Source organism: Heloderma suspectum, chromosome 8 (assembly GCF_057233095.1).
Source record: "Heloderma suspectum isolate Gila_16-S chromosome 8, 16-S_ref, whole genome shotgun sequence".
NCBI classification, from domain to species: Eukaryota; Metazoa; Chordata; class Lepidosauria; order Squamata; family Helodermatidae; genus Heloderma; species Heloderma suspectum.
In genome coordinates this window covers 27649614-27666080 of record NC_139465.1, presented here as the reverse complement: position 1 = coordinate 27666080, position 16467 = coordinate 27649614, and the positions used below count along the sequence as shown (strand labels likewise).

Below are 16467 nucleotides of genomic sequence, written 5' to 3'. Positions count from 1 at the left end.
TTTTACTTTCGCGTTTGCGGCCGGGCGAGGCGGCAAGCCTCCTCCCCAGCCTGAATTTCAGCCGGGCGAGGTGGGAAGCCTCCCCCCCGGCCTGAACTTCGCAGGGGGAGCAGCGAAGCGCTCCCCCCCACCGCGAACAAGCTGCGAGAAAAGGTAAGTGACTTTCGTCCACCCCTATAGCAAAGGTGACCAAATCACCAAAGTATTTAAATCAGACCAGAACAACCTGAAATCAACTGCCAACCTCACTTACAGTGTGAAGTAGGCAAAAAGACCTAAATCATCACATTGATATCCATTGTCCCCATCACCAGCACCATCATCGTAAATGGCATGAAATATTCAGGTGAAAAACAACACTGTTGTCTTAAGAGAGGGATCCCTGGCATTTCCAGAACAGGCGTGGCAAAGCCCCCTGTCTGAACCCCAAGAGAGCAGCTTCCAGAGAGAGCAGACGATACTGAGCCAGGTGGATCATGGTCTGACCCAGTATAAAGCAGCCTCCTGTGTCCGCTTTCATCTGCCCATTCAAGTATATGTGCAGTATGTGTAATGGTCTCACACAAAGGTCATTTGCATCCCATACAAAAACAGAATGATGTGTCAGATCCAGAAGGAAAAGTTTATCCACTGAGACTGACAGCATAATATTATGGTCACTATACAGTGGCTAGATGGCCATGGGATTTATCATTTTCTGGGAACTGAGCTCAGAGACAGCGCTCTGAGGTTGGTTCCCAAAAAACTGACTCCTCACCCCTCCCCCGCCACTGGCATGGTTTGTCCCCAGCTCCGCATTCATAAGAGCAGTGTGGAGCAGGGGAAAAGGGGACATCCCTGGGGGCAGGGAAGGGAGGGGACAGTAGAACTGCCATTATGATACTTCCTATGCACCGTCCAGCCTCCCCCCCACTGCTCCAAGGCGCCCTGGCTAGACAGCTGAGATCAACCATCTAGCTGCAAATGCAGGGTGGTTGGAGTGTCAAGTAGATCCCCACAATCTACCCACCCTGCATTGTATAGTCAGTTGCATACAAGTTCAGAGGCGGCAGACTATCCCCATAGGATTGTGCCTGAGTTGCCCACCTTCTTGCAGGTCAAAACCAAAAACTAGCTCCAGTATTGTGTTTTTACTCTGCTGTCTCTCACCTCTATTCTCAGAGAGTTTTTAAAAATATCTCCCAAGAGGTAGAGTGATAGAAAATCGCTAGCATGTTGCTTGCTCAATTCCCAGCCCCTTTCCAGAAACACCATAGATGGTAAGCGGTGAAACACAGTCAAAAACGTACAGATAATGGTATTGATCATCTTGCCTTGTGCTCTGTGAACATCGCTCTGCCTCCCGAGGGAAAATATCCCACAACAAAAATATCCCACACTCTCCTGAATTCTCCAAATTCTTGTAGATTGGTTCACTAGCAGGTGAGTAACTGATGGGGGTTGGGGGGACTGAAAGATGATTTCTGCAAAATCCCTTGGTGGTTTCCGCTCTATATTTCCATGAGAAAATAAAGGGAATATGATGACTGCTCCATTAATAATAATAATAATAATAATTTTAAAAGCCAGTAATGGAGTACATCATAACAGTAATCGCTAGAGAATAGGCTTTAACGGAGATCGAAACACCCCTTCAACATCTGTAAAGTATGCAGTTTACTTCTTTTTTTTAGAATGTTCCCATTTTACACTGCTAGAATTCCTGTCAGTGCCAGGCACTTGGCTAGTAACAATGTAGCAAGAGAGTAATAGTTATAACGTGAATGTATATGATACTGCTAAGAATTCCTGAGAGTGTGACTCTCTCTACTTAGGCCAAATTCCAAATGGTTGTATAAAGCTAAATCAGACCATTTATCTATGTAGACAGTGGTCCTGTCAGGACTGGGGGAGCCCCTGGGCAAGATCTCTTTGGGGGGTACCATCCTGGCTACTTTGTTTCCCTGTTATCCCCCCGCCGCGCCTTGCTTGTTTCCCACACCCTTACCAGGCAACAACAAGAAGGGAATAAACAGGTCCCATATACGCGCGCGTGCACACACACACACACACACACAGAGTATATATAATTTTACAGTTGAAGTTGAAGTAAAACTGTAGTGAAAGCACCAATGTACAAAGCACCACTGTACAAAGTCTGGGGAAAAGGGTTAGGAAAAGGGAGCCATCTGTTGTTGGGAAGTCTGGTGTGACTTACAGCAGAGTTACTTTATGTAGAGAAAATGTGGCAACACACATTAATAAGCACAGGCTAGAGCCAGTTTAAAAGAAGTTCAGATCAACTTACTTTATTAGTGCTTTAATACACATTGTCAGAGAAGGCTATCTAACATTGTTTAATTACAAGCACCCCTTGGAGCTGTGTGTGTGAGTGTAAGTGAGTGAAGGCATGAGGTGTGGTCACTGGCTTCCTCCTTGGGGAGAGCCATATAGTGCTTGATACAGAGGCAGAGGAAAAGGAGGAAGAAGGAAGAGGAAGGGGAGGGAGCAGGAAAAGGGAACTGATCAAGTTACAGGACAATAAGGAGGATGAACAAGCTATGTTCTCTGTCTCCCCCTATTGTCTGGAAGCATGCAGAGTTGTTCCTGTTATCTAACATTTGTTTCCCTCTTCCTCAGTCTTCTCCCTCCCTCCCCATTTCTTCTCTTCTGCCCCCTTATCATTCATAGAAGCAGGTGTTGGTTGTTGTTGTGGTGTTGGCACCAAATGACCCCCAAACAGGCAACAATAGTAGCAGGGCAAGGATTAATAATTTAACATGCAGTAAAGGGAAACCTTGCTTTGGCCAGTCCAAGCTCTAGCCATGCACCATTTTAAATCACAGTATTTTTTTGCAACCATGACAGTGGCAGTGAGCTGAACCAATCATATGCTACATTGGGAATGTGCAGCGAATAAGGGCGCTGGAAAAGAGAGTTCTGAGAAAACCAAGTTCTGATAAATACCATGGCCAGTCACTCAAGGAAGGCTTCCTGAAATAACAATGTTTTCAGGATGCACCGGAAGCAACACAACGTTTTCCCTCCAAAGGCAGAGAATTCCAAAGGAAGGGGACCACCACCCTGAAGGCTCTTCTCCTGCTGGACTCTATTCAGGCCATGAGGAACCACCAGGACCATGCCCTCTGATGACCTCAGTGACTGGGCAGTCAATGTCACTCAAGGAAGGCTTCCTGAAATAACAAGTGTACAATGTAAAACTTACATAGGGAAAGATAAGGGCTACATGCTCAAATTATTTTCAGTGGCAAATTAGCCAAATATAACTATGGTAAGTTTAGTAATTGACATATTTCATTTGATGATGTCAAATGTTACTAGGTAGGGCTAAGAGTTAAAGGCACATTATTGTAATGTTTTGGGCTGTATTGATCCTGTTATATTATTGTAATTGACATTAAAGATGACTTTTCATTCTAAGAATGTTTGTTTATGGCATACTGCATCACTCCCATGTCCCATCTAGTCATGCACGACTGTTGAATTGGTTTGGTTCACTTGGAAGATGGGATTCCAGGCTATTCCATTCTGTTCTGGATGGGTTAATAATAGGGGCATTATGGGGTTAATAATAATATAATATTGCAAGGGTTCCAGTCCCAAAATATTGTTTCCAAGGGTCTCTAACACATGCCATTGTTTTTGTCATTTTTCAAAAAAAATAAATAAAGGTGCCATTTGGGCCTGTTCATTCTGGCTTTTACATCATCCCTTATAAAAACTTGACAAGATATTCTGCAAAGGGGGGCAGAGGAGAGAGGGACAAAGGAGAGATAGTGATTTAAGATTTAAGGTCAAGGACAAGAAAATAGGGACTGTCCCTGATAAATAGGGAGAAGTGGACTGTTGGAGAGCTATGTTTTAAAGGCATTGTTGTACACCTGCGTCCTTTTGGATTGGGCTAACATCCAGCCAAATACATTGACAATAGCTCTTCATTATCTTTGGGCCTTGTTAAAATGATGGAGTCTTACAGAAGGAGAAACAAATAAAAGTGTGTGGGGGGCAAATAGCAATTAAAAATAAGTCTACTGATTTCAGATGATTTGTAAAGCATCAATGGAAATATTTCACCATGTTTTGGTGATAGCATTATGTGTTTTCCTCAAGGTCTGTAGAATTTCACAATGGCATTTTTACCTTTGTTATCTTGAAAGAGTTGAAAATAATTGGTGTGTAAGCAAGAGAGTTCCACCTATCCCCCTGTGCATTTAAGAATATAATAGTCACAACCTTTACTAAAAATAATTATCTTCTTTTTATTTTAGTAGCTCAGACACTACTTAGCAGTCACTGCATCTGGTCTTATGTAATTTAAATCTAGCATTATAAAAAGGATATAAACGTAAAGTACAAAATCCAAATAGTCAATAAAATAGTACTACTTGTTGGTGAAATGAAAAACCCCAATGGCTGCTTTTCCAGCAGAAAATAATGTAGGGAGTGGGATTTGGAGCAGAGAGGGCAGGAGGCAGGGAGCTTTGCAAACTCCAAAGAATGGTAGCTTTGGAAAGTCCACTAAGAAAATCTATTTTTAATTAATTAATTAATTAATTAATTAATATTGTTCTATATTGTTTCTGCATTGGTTTTATACTTCGTTATATATGTATTGTGAACTGCTTAGAGATTTTAGTGTATTAAGTGGTATAAAGGAGAATAAATACATATACATATATACATACAATTTTAAAAGAAATCTCAAAAATCTCTCAAAAATACAAAGCAGGAACAATGGTTTAATACGGGGAGGGACCAGAAAAGAAGGACTATCCTGAGTAACTGACAGTTGAGGCACCCTACCATACAGCATTTCACAGATCAAAAATTAGAGACAATCTTACATACTTGGAACATCCCTAGAAATCACTAGCTGTATGTGACGTAACCCTCCCTCCAGTCTGTCTGCTTCCATTTTGGGACAGCACAGCTGTCCTCACTATCCCACAAGCTTCAGCCCCTAGATTCACCAGGTTAAAAGAGATACTCAATAATATGCCTAATTAGTTCTCTTTACCCAACCAGGAGAAGTATCCAGGAAATATGAATCCTCTTGGTAGCACAGAAAGATTAACAAGACGTGGGATTTTATCATTTTAAAACAAACAAATTAAAGTTTATTTCATACAAGAGATGTTATATCGTATAATTAATCACTCCATTCTTGGTCTTTCCCTGCCTACAATACCCCTTCTAAGTCTGACTGTCACAACCACACTATCTAGATGTAACTTCATCAAACCCTATCTCCAAACCCTATCTCCATCTAACCAAATGGAGATTAGAAAACAACAGAATGACATTTAATAGGGATAAATGCCAAGTTCTGCACCTAGGAAAAAGAAACCAAATGCACAGTTACAAGATGGGGGATATGTGGCTCAACAACACTACAAGTGAGAAGGATCTTGGAATTGTTGTCTATCACAAGCTGAATATGAGCCAACAATGTGATGTGGCTGCAAAAAAGGCAAATGCTATTTTGGGCTGCATTAATAGGGATGGACGTAAGTCCCTTACCTGGTCCCGCAGCTTGCTTGGCGGTGGGGGGGACGTGCTCCATCCCTCCCCCTGAAATTCTGGGCGGGGGGAGGTGCCCCATCCTTCCCCGCCAAAATTCTGGCCAGGGGGGAGGCGCCCCGTCCCTCCAGCCGAAATTCTGGAGGGGGGGAGGTGCCCCGTCCCTCCGGCCATGAATCTCGTCTCCTGCCGGGACGTAAATGGCGACGGCCATAGCCGCCGCCATTTGTGTCCCTGCAGTCAGCCGTGATAGGCTACGTAAATGTTTACATAGCCTATCACGGCTGACTTTGGGGGGAAAAAAAAGCATACGCAAATGGCGGCGCCCATGGGCGCCGCCATTTATGTTCCTTATTTAGGCACATGTAGTCTACGTAAACATTTACGTAGACTACGGCAAAAATAAGGGCAACGTTTACATAGACTACATGTTTACATAGACTACATGTGCCCAAATAAGGAACTCAAATGGCGGCGCCCATGGGCGCCGCCATTTGCATACACGCTTCCCCCCCCCCAAAGTCAGCCGTGATAGGCTACATAAACATTGACGTAGCCTATCACGGTGTTTTTTGAAAATCTAGCCGTGATAGTCTATGTAAATCTTTACGTAGCCTATCACGTTTGTTGTTGTTATTTTACTTGGAAATGGCAGCGGCGGCAGCCGGTCGGAAGACCGGCCGCCGCCACCGCTGTCGAACCGCCGCCTGGAGCCGCCGCCAGCAGGGATATTTGACAAAGGTAAGTCCCATCCTGGGGGGGGGGGGCGGACCATTTCTCCACCAATTTTGGGGGGCCGAATGCGTTGGCATTCGGCCTCCCAGAGATTCGTGGAGAAATTCTCCGACATCCCTACATTCATAGAAGCATAGCTTCCAAATCCCGGGAAGTACTAGTTTCCCTCTACTCAGCACTGCTTAGGCCTCATCTGGAGTACTGTGTCCAGTTCTGGGCACCACACTTTAAGAAGGATGCAGACAAACTGGAGAGGGTTCAGAGGAGGGCAACAAAGATGATCAGGGGACTGGAAACAAGGCCCTATGAAGAGAGACTGAAAGAACTGGGCATGTTTAGCCTTGAGAAGAGAAGACTGAGGGGAGATATGATAGCGCTCTTCAAGTACTTGAAAGGTTGTCACAGAGAGGAAGGCCAGGATCTCTTCTTGATCATCCCAGAGTGCAGGACACGGAATAATGGGCTCAAGTGACAGGAAGCCAGATTCCAGCTGAACATCAGGAAAAACTTCCTGACTGTTAGAGCAATACGGCAATGGAACCAATTACCTAGGGAGGTAGTGGGCTCTCCCACACTGGAGGCATTCAAGACGAGGCTGGACAGCCATCTGTCAGGGATGCTCTGACTTGGATTCCTGCATTGAGCAGGGGATTGGACTCGATGGCCTTGTAGGTCCCTTCCAACCCTACTATTCTATGATTCTATGAAATAACTGTCAGCTCCTTCCTTTTATAAACTCAGTCTCATCTCTCCCTCTCCCTCCTGCCCCCCCTCTCTCTCACACACAAACCCCTCCCACCTTTCACTCACTTTCTACCAAAGCATTAACCCTAACTTACCTGGGTTCTATTTAACACAGCAAACACATATACACATTAATATAAACTCCACATGGCAAGCATTGTGATCTTGTCACACTGTATATGGAAAGCATACCTCTCCCATGCATGAGCAAAGAGTGGGGCCGTGGCAAGAAACCATGTTCACAAAGCTGCCTGTGCTGATTAGCCCCACTCCTGGTATCCACTCATATAGTGCAAACATCTGCCCAGGGGGAGTTTTTGCATGTGTGGATGTATGTGTGAAGGCTTCCACATGACAATAGAGATGTAAGTATAAGCCTTAATATATCAATACAGAAGTGCTGATCTTCCCTTCAGTAACTATACTTCTGAGCCTGCCAGTATCTCTTGAGAACACAGGCAAATCCAGTGCATAAGAAACAAGCAAACAAACAAACAAACAGACAACAACAACAATTAGGGAATCCCAAAAGAGGCAAACAAAAATGTGGAAAATTTGGGTAAATGACAGGAGAAAGATATGTATTTATTGTAGTATTTGGGCCCTACTGGTCCTTCATTCGAACATTTCAGAAAGAAGAAAAAAATGCATATTTGGAGATGCTAACTATTTAACCTCCTATGCATAGAAACTTAATGAGTCACCATCTCCAACTCTGACATTTTCCTCTTCCTGGTTTTACCTGACAAAGGACCAGCTGGGTCTGAAACTCACGGGACTACAATACATAACACCCCCCCTTATTTACCCCAGTGTGGGGTTCCCCTCCCCCTCCCCATTTTTACTAATCCAGTGCAACCAGCTTTTGAAAACATGCCATGTTCCTAATTGGCTTGGAGCAGAGCACTTGAAGGACAACCTCCTCCTGCATATACTCTCCTATGAATTCAGATCAACACCAGAGGTCCTGTTCTGTGTCCTCTTGCTGTCTAAGGTTCAGTGGCTGAGTACAAGAGATAGGACCTTATCTGTTGCCACACCTTCGTTGGGGAATGTCCTACTTAGGAAAGCTGGCCAGACCCCCGTCACTGCTCACTTTCTGTTGTTTGGTGTCTTCTTTTTTCTTCTTCTTTTTTGGGGGCCGGGGAAGCCTTTCAGTGATGGTTTAAAACAGAGAGCTGCTTATGAATGTGTTCTGTTGAACCGTAGTACTGTGATTGTTACTTCTCCATAATTTCCTCTCTTTTTTTTCTTTTTCTTTTTTTGCAACGTGTTATATTTTTCTATGGTTGTTTTAATGGCCAGGTGTCAGTCATTTTAAATTTTCTTGAAAAAGAAAGCCAGTAATGATAAATGTGACTACTACACAGTGCTGCCTTCAGTTGGGGGGGGGGCTTTGGCAATATGCCTTCAGTGTCCCCTCCTCTCTGAGTGATCCCACCACCTATTTGCCATTGTCACCATGGCTTGTCCTCTCCCTCTGGGCCCAATCTGCACAACCACCAGTGAGAGAGCAGAATGCAAGTTGAATTTATTTTATTATTCATTCATTCATTCCATTCCATTTCATTTCACCTCTATACCACTCACTAGCCAAATCTCCCTGGGCGGTTCCCAGAACAATATAACAGAACAATTATAATAGAACAATAAAATATCATCCAAAAACATTTAAACGTTTAAAGCAGAACAAAACTAGAATAAAAAACAAAAACAAAGTAAAAGCCAGCAGCAGTGCAGGATCTTAAAATTCACTAACCGCTTTTCTTTCTTTCTTTTAATGAAAAGACTAAAACTCCTGGGAAAATAGATATTCACTTGATACTGAAAAGACCATGACATAGGCACCAAGAGAGCCTCTCTGGGAAAAGCATTCCCCAGCTGGGGTGCTACCACTGAAAAGGCCCTCCCCTTAGTAGGGATGTATGGATTTTGTAAAAACAGTTCCATCTGCATTTCACAGACTGTCAGATGGCCTTTGTTCCCTCGTCCACTTATTGATGGAATTAGCGCCCCCCCCTTTCCAAAATTTGCACAAATTTGCCCTTGAACAGATTTGCACTTGCAAAAATGTGCATGCACACACATGGCACAAATCCTGCCCCTCATGTGCATTTTCATGTTTTAGCCTATGGGGTAATATCCATTTTTGGCTGGTCTTTGTTTGTTTGGTTTGGTTTACATATTTTTCTATGACTGCATTTGTGTAAAATTCCAGAGAAGAGGAGGAGGAGGAGGAAGAGGAGGAGGAGAATACTACTACTACTACTAATAATAATAATATAAAAATAAAAATAATAAACAGTCCACCAGTCTGCAGAATTCGTGTGACTTGGGAAAAGCCAGTCTGCTGCAGGATCTGTGGGTCAACTTCATAGAAATCCAAATGCATTGGATCCCATTGCAGATTTCTATGACATTCGTCCTCATTAGTATCTGAGGGATCCTGCTCCGTCTCCTCACCCGTGTCACTGCTTGCATGATCACAGAGGGTAGCTGGACATATCACAAAAGCAAGGAGGATGAGGAGCAGAGCAGGAAGCTCTCAAAGTCACCAGTGTCCCCCTCTTACTGGACTGTGGGTCTCTCAGCAAGTACCCAGCAATGCCACAACTTTCATAAAACGACTGTTACTACTACCCCAATCAGTTGACCTTATCAGCTATTTCTGATCCACCCTGTTGATCAAGATGCCAATTTCTAATAGTGCTGATCAGTAGCAGAATCGTACCTTGGAAATCTCTGAAATGAGATCAAGGAAGGCCACAATGCAGAGCTATCTGTCTTGAGACAAGTCCAATGCAGGATGGAATTGATGGATCTGTTACCAATAATATTTCACTCTGTTGGGCTTCTACTGCCAGTGCCACAGTGAAAATCTCCTCCCCTTATATCAGCTGCAGGGATGCCTCCTATTTTAATGAAGTATGGCTCAGTCTCAAGCACATCAAATGAAAGGAAAGGATGGCTGCGCTGTCAGCATTTGTTGCTCTCAGTCTCAACAATGTGGAAAGGGGGAAGAGAAATGTGATGGAAAAAATAAATGAAAAGGGACTCACTCATACGTGATGTGGGCCAGAGCATGTTTTTAATGTGATATCAAGACATATGTGATGTGATCCCATCAATTATTCCAGTAGGCCAACCGATTGACATGAAGCCCTGGAATGTTCTAGAAATGTGTCTCGATTCAAGGACTCACTATGACAAAACTCTCATGAGAAACAATCTCTTCAAATCACTTGATGATCTGATCTTGTCAAGGAGTTGAGGATGAAGCAAGCTGAAAGCAAAGCAAAGCAAAGAGCTGATGAATAATCAGGAGTTACATCTGCTTCATATCACAATATGTGATCATACAAATAAAGCAAGATCATTATGGCAACTATTGAGAGGTGGGCAGAATTCAGAATTCACTGCAACAGCACTATAGTTGGAAAGTGACCTGTGACAGTGAAGGCTGAAGCCAACATATCTTCCGATTTCCTGCTCAGGTAAAGAAGGTTTTTAAATGAAAAGTAAGTCATCTTCACTGCCACTGAGTCCAGGCTGTTTTTGTGATTTATTTTCTGGGGAGGGGCTGCTGAACTCTTAGTAATTTTATGAGTCTATCTGTATGTGTGTCCAGGGGGAGAGTCTGTTTTTTGGTTGTATCTTGTTTTAGTTTTAATACTAGGACTTTTCATACAAGTGCCTTCATATGTTGTGAGAATTAGAGCAACACGCTTTTTGCCAATGTTATGTATCCAGTTAATATTTTGCCTGATGGCTAGGGATGTATGAGAAATTTGTTTCAGTTTATTTTTTATCAGGATGTACCCACTTCACACCTTCCAGACCAAACATGGAGTTGGACACAATCTGCTGTCGAAGTCTGAGCTTGCAATATGATTCATGGACCCCACAAAATGTGTTCAACAGCATGCATATATTTGGAAAAATGTGTACTTTTGAAAAATGCACACAAAAATGCTTTAATCAATGGGAGAAGAATGCATACATTTCAAAGATGCACACACTTCATGAGTACATTTGGAAAAATATGCATGAAAATATGCACAGATTTTCATGTGGGGGGGAAGCTTGCAATCTGATACAGACTAGAGTTGGAATGAGCATTGAGATGGAATTTGGAGAACTTTCACCACGTTTTGCTTATTCACATATTCCACAGAAAGTGCAATAAGACAGGGGTAGATGTCAAGCATACACTGGCAAAGACAGAAGGACGTGAATATGCTCCATTTTCCAAACAAGCACCAATGCTACACCCTCCCAGATCCCACAGATCCCACCAACCTTTTTTTTTTTTCAGTTCCTGTTCTCAAAACATCACAGAGATCCCCCCAAATAACTGAACACTGGAATAGTCCTGCGATACGATATATTACTTCAACATCCCTGCCCCCAAATCATTAGGATTGGAGAAGCCTGGTGAAACCATACACTGTGATTAAAAGCTAGAGCTGTCAGTCATATCCCCTCCCTGCCTTCCCTCTCTTCCCACCTGGGAGTTTTCCTTCTATGGAGAGAAATAATAAAATTTTGGCAGACACAATGCCTGTGTCTCTGTGTCCCTCCCAATTTGAATTGCTAACAAATCTGCAGGAGAATTCCAATTCAGGTTCACTTTGAAGAAACCCCAATTTGCTTTGGCTATCTCCCAAATCTGTTCAAATCAGCCTGATTTGGTTTGGGATTCAGGATTTGGCAGAATCCAAAGCATACACCTAGTAGCCACCATCAGCATCCACTCCAGCAAAATTTGGGATGGATACATGTGTATGAATAAAAACACAAATACATAGATTTTAAAATTCATTCATTCATTTATTCACAAGATCGATGTACCACTCTCCATCTAACACAGTTCCCTAGTGATGTGCAATAAGAAGGAAAGGGTGAAAAAGAATCAAAATACAGAATTAAAATCTTTAAAATGGTATTAGAGCAATAAAACTGTGGCTGGTCAGTCAAGGAAGGCTTGTTTAAATAAAAATGTCTTCACCAGGCACCAAAACACATGCCTGCCTGACATCAACAGCCAGGGAATTCTACAGTAAAGGAGGCAGTATGCTCTACTCTGACTGCATGCCCATGTGGAACCACCAGGAATGTCTCGAATGATGACCTCAGTGACTAGCCAGGCTGGCAAGGGAGAATCATAGAATCACAGAATAGCAGGGTTGTAAGGGGGCTACAAGACCATCATGTCCAACCCCCTTTAGAAGATGCTCTCTAAAATATCCTGGTACCCAGTTGTTTAAGGCTTTATACAGCAATAATAACTCCTTAAACCTTGCCTGGTAGCGAATAGGCAGCCAGTGCAGTTCCCTCAGCAAAGGTGTTGCATGCTGAAAAGGGGCAGGTCCCAGCAACAGTTGAGCTGCCACATTCTGCACTAGCTCCAGTTTCCTGAGCAGCTGTAAGGGTAGCCTCACCTAGAGTGCATTGCAATAATCCAGTCTTGAGGTTACTAATGCCTGTACCACTGTAGCCATAGCTGGCTGTAGCTGGCATACCTGTTAGAAGGCACTCTGAGCTGTTGTGGCCACTTGGGCCTCCAATAACAGAGATGGATGCAGGAGTACCCCCAAACTATAAATCTGATTTTTCAGAGGGAGTGTAACCCTATCCAGAACAGCAATGAGCCTATCTCCTGAACTCAATAACCACTCACCCACAGGGCCTCCATCTTGTCAAGATTCAGCCTGAGTTTAGTGGCCGTCACCCATCCCATCACTGAGTTTAGGCACTGATTCAGGACTTGCACAACCTTATTTGATTCAGGGGTCATGGGGAGATTGAGCTATGTGCCATCAGCATATGATGGGACTTTGCTCCAAATCCTCATTCGTAGTGGCTTCATATAGATGTTAAACAATACTGGGGACAAGATGGTACCCTGCAGAACCCTGTAGCTCAGTTGCCAAGGGGTCAAAGAGTGGTCATCCAGTCTTACTTTCTGAAATGGACCTTGTGGGTAGGACCAGAACCACTGTAACATGGTGCCTCCAATACCCAACCCATGGAGCCCCTTTCAGGAGGATACCATGGTCTATTACATAGTCATTCAAGCACTGTGAAGTTAAAAAAATAACAACAAACAACTCTGTTTTGATCTTGTAAAAGAATAGCGTTAATGAGAGAAATAGTCCTTGACAAAGACATTCAGCTAATTAATTAATGCACTCATTCATTAACTGTCTGAGTGTTCCGACAATGACAGGTTTGGGCTGCATGCACTGTCTTCATGTAGTGATATTCCCTAGCTGAAATGGCCCTGCTGTTTAGTATGGACACTACAATTAGAAGAAAGAAGCCCCAGACAAAAGTTATGATTTTCGAACCAGCAACAGAACTGTGAGATTAACAATGGTTCTGTATAATTACCATTTCCCCACAGACCCTTGATTAAAAAAAAAAATGTCTAGCACACTCAAAATAATATCCCATAGAAGCTATTTCATTGCTTCTTTATCTTGGAAGACCAATATTAGGTCCATATTAAATTTACATACGTTAACTGCCCCAAAAGGGCTCTAAGGGGAAAAAAAAGCACATACCAATTCCAATTAGATTTTAACATGGCATATTTTATGATCAAACAAGGCTTGGTGAAACAAATATTTAAAGCTTACCTTAAGCACAGAACCGTCCTGATAAGAATGATTTGAAATCTTTAATGAATTCACCTCAATTAGCCTTTAATTAAGGAGCTCATTAAAAACTTATTTGAATACTGTTCCAAAAGGGGGTGGGGGTGGGGTACCCTTGCTTCAATGTTGTACCAGAACAGGAAACCAATAAAGTTAAAATGAAACAGTTTCTGAACAGCTTGGAAATCTGATGGTTACACTCACTGTTCTATGGTAGTTGGATGCCTACAGTATTTTCCTAGTTCACTTCAAGAAACGTTTTCCACATTGATTTGTCTGTCATGAAACCCCAGAATGCTGCCAGAGAACAGAAGTCCCAGCTTACTGCAGAAGATACAGGGAAATCTTCAGGGGATGCACAGTTCATGATGCAGGGCACTGGCCAAACCTGTCTGGCTGCACCCAATCCTTTCTTGCCACTGCACATAACAAGGGAAGTTCAGTAGTGGTGGGCCAGTTGTCTTTTAAGGAAGACAAGCAGGACTTTCAACAAAACCAGCAAGATGGAGTGCTTCTGCTCAGTATGCTAGACACTCCAATCCATTCCCACTCCCTGCTCCCAGATTCCCATTATTGCTATTGCTATTGTTATTGTTATTGTTATTATTCCACAGTCAGACAATCAGTGTCCACTGAGCATGCTCAGATCTCATTTGGCTATGGGGGGGCACAGAACCTTTCCCCCCTTAGGAATAATTTAAGGGGGAGGTTGTACATCTGCCAACATTGGAGTTTCCCCAAACTTGTTGATCCCTCCCGCTTGCGTGTATCTGTGCAGTGTCATTTTGACTACATAAGGATAGAGCACTCACAGCTTGAATGTGGTAAATACAGACAATTTCTTACCGAGAAAACATATAAGGATTGGGGGGGGGGAGGGCTGTGCATGGTCTGAAAACCGGACAGTGCAATTGCTTACTGTAGAATACTGTATAATAACCGACAGGAACAACAAATTCATACTACTTTATCCATTCACTCTAGTAAGCGTCCTGGATTGGACCAGCCTGTTAGGAAATTGGGGTATTCTAAAATACTGGTTTGGATCAAAGAATGACATTAGAACCCACCAGTACTTTTTGGTGGGAAAACTGATGTGTGAATTACCCATATTTATAAACTAAAGAACTTAGTGTGCCATTGGAACTTGGGAGCAGTATTCACTATAACTCTATTGATCAGCTTAGTCCTGTAGGTATAGGGCTTACAGGCCAATGTACCATGTATCTTTACAGAGAAGTAAATCTTGCTTAATTCAGTGGGCTTACTCCTAATTCTGTGCATAGGGTTGCAGCCTAATGCAACTTCAGTGGAATTTACTTTCATGTAAGGATACCTCGGATTGGGCAACACATTTATATTCATAAGAATGCCAAAGATATACACCTTTGTTCTGAAGGATCAGGGATGGAAAAAGAAAAAGATGAAGAAAAGAAATAGTTTTGCTTTCTGCTTCATTCCCATCTGAAAATGTAATTCAGCCTTGCAGGCAGCAATGTGTCATTTCAGAACACCGACCCACAGGGAATAGCCATTTTGCAATGGTTTTGTTAGCGTTTCTGAAAATAAGCTGACAAACAGAGGCTGGGACATGGAACATAGGTTGAGGTCTTCAATAGTGATGCTTCTGAAACTCAAAATTAGGAAGTTCATTAGTCAAATTTTCTGTGTTCATAATGCCCAGGTGTGTACCAAGCTTGGACAGCTTTCTAACATATAAATTGAGATTAGGAGCAACTGCGTGGTCTGCATCTTTTACGTTGTTGTGGTTGTTATTATTAGACTTTGAAAATGCTGTGTGCATGCTCACTCACAGCTACATGGGTCTGTTCACAGATAAACTTTCAGTCCAGCAGTACTTCCTGGAATGCCCATGTGACCGGATGATGTCGTATGGTGACATGGGCATTCCAGGAAGTACTGCTGGACAGAAAGGCTATATCTGAGGAGATACCCATGCAGCAGTAAGAGTGTGTAGCATTTCAAGTAAGGAGAGGTCACGAGGACCAAGGAGGAGATCTAGGCTTCAGCAGCAATTCATATATACACTATTCGATCTCAGAATCATGGATAATTTTCATCCGAGGTTCAACAGAGGAATTTGTAATGTGATAAGCAAATGACCATTTCTGTTGAGGTAAGTTCACCCATTAATAGTCCTCAACAGACTGTTCATGTCTTTTCAGGTCCTTCTTTACTGCCCCCGCTCTTGTGTGTAAGAGTCCCACATGCCACAAAACCAATTAATAGTGAAACCTTGTTTGCAAAATTCATGTGTGGAAAAGCAAGTGCTTGTGCCGTGTGGCAATGTGTCTATTTTGCCATGCGGCGATGTGTCTATGCACACCCAACAGTATTTGAGGCCTACATTAAACCAAAAAAAAAAGAACATAAAGAATGACAGACGTGCATATGTAATTACATGTATTTCAAATTGCCAGTTGATCCTTTCAGTAGAGGTTTGTCTCTTATGCTGCAAAAACAAAATTAGTAATAGGATTCCATATGCAAAACCTGTCCCTATAAGCTGGGATAGTTCCTGTATCCTTGTACTTGTCTGTGGTAAATGATAAATCACTGACCCTACTTTGTGGTAAATCACTGATCCTTTGGGAGATGTCTTTTAAATACACACACACACACAGTACGATGCTAGCACTTTCATTTTTCAGGGCTCAGCTTTCTCCCTAGGCTGAATCCACACATAGCAGTTATACTGTTATCATAACTATTGGTTCCCATTGGTGTCATGTGTACCAGTAGTTACAATTACAGTATGATAACAGTATAACTGCTACATATGTGTAGA

General features: G+C 42.7%; 1 long non-coding RNA gene across 5 annotated transcripts in view; it reads right to left on the bottom strand.

Moving 5' to 3' along the window:
- Positions 1-2264: 2264 nt before the first annotated feature.
- LOC146338994 (uncharacterized) overlaps positions 2265-16467 on the bottom strand; it is a 47378-nt gene continuing 33175 nt past the window's right edge. For 3 of the 5 annotated variants that reach the window (XR_014784666.1, XR_014784664.1, XR_014784665.1), the window contains one exon: positions 8520-10282. This is a non-coding gene — a long non-coding RNA (uncharacterized LOC146338994). Of the gene's footprint in view, positions 3174-8514; positions 10283-16467 lie in introns of those variants that run through there. The other 2 variants (XR_014784663.1, XR_014784662.1) reach the window with 2 other exon arrangements.